Genomic DNA, 935 nt, shown 5'->3' on the forward strand with positions numbered 1-935 from the left:
GGACACGGGTTCGTGCCCCGGTCCAGGAAGATCCCACATGCCGCGGAGCGGCTGGGCCCGTGAGCCATGGCCGCTGGGCCTGCGCGTCCGGAGCCTGTGCTCCGCAACGGGAGAGGCCACAACAGAGAGAGGCCCGCATACCACAAAAAAAAAAAAAAAAAAAAAAATTCTGGGGAAGGAAGCATAGAAAAAAGATCTGGACATCAGCATTTGGTACTGACTTAAAGGGTCTTCCCGACAGATGCATTCAAAGCGACCTAGGTGTGCTCTGCCTCACCTGAGCACAGCCCTGCGTTTCTGAGTCTCACTGCTAGGCGAGTGCAAAGGAAAACGAAGGCAAATCGGAGCAGAGAGGAGCACTTTTAAGAAGTGCCGGGGAGATGGAGCAGGCCTCTGGAAATATGGGGGCGGGGGATGAAGGAGGGGAGTGGAGCAGAGTCGAGGTGTTAGGTGGGGAGGTGAAAATGGGCGGCTCCGGGATGAGCCTGCCGGAGGCGAGAGGAGAGGGGCGAGCGGTGGTCACCGCTAGCACCACACAGAGCCATCGGTGCAAACCCCAAGGCCACCATGGGAGGCAAGAGAGCGTCATTCTTCCTAGACGCGTCTTCTTCCGGTCCTGATCTTTTCAAAAAAGTAAGACCAGTCATCTCCTTGGTTGGGGCGAAGACGAGAGAGGGCTTTTCGAAGTTCTGAGAGTGAGGAGAGGCCCCTGACAGTTCGGGATCCTTCCAGAAAGACCCCAAAGATACTCATACCTCTTCTACCTCCCAGAAACCTGGGACCTTGTTCCCGTCACTCTACAAAGGTAGCGCATTAACAGCAGCCGCAAGCGACCCGGAGGGTCGGTGCGACCCCCCACTCCCACCACTGCACTTACACCTTTCCTCTGAGGCAGCATGCGCCTCGCTCCCTGAGCATGCGCCCTTCACACTTGC

This window comes from Physeter macrocephalus, chromosome 6 (genome assembly GCF_002837175.3).
Source record: "Physeter macrocephalus isolate SW-GA chromosome 6, ASM283717v5, whole genome shotgun sequence".
Taxonomy (NCBI): Eukaryota; Metazoa; Chordata; class Mammalia; order Artiodactyla; family Physeteridae; genus Physeter; species Physeter macrocephalus.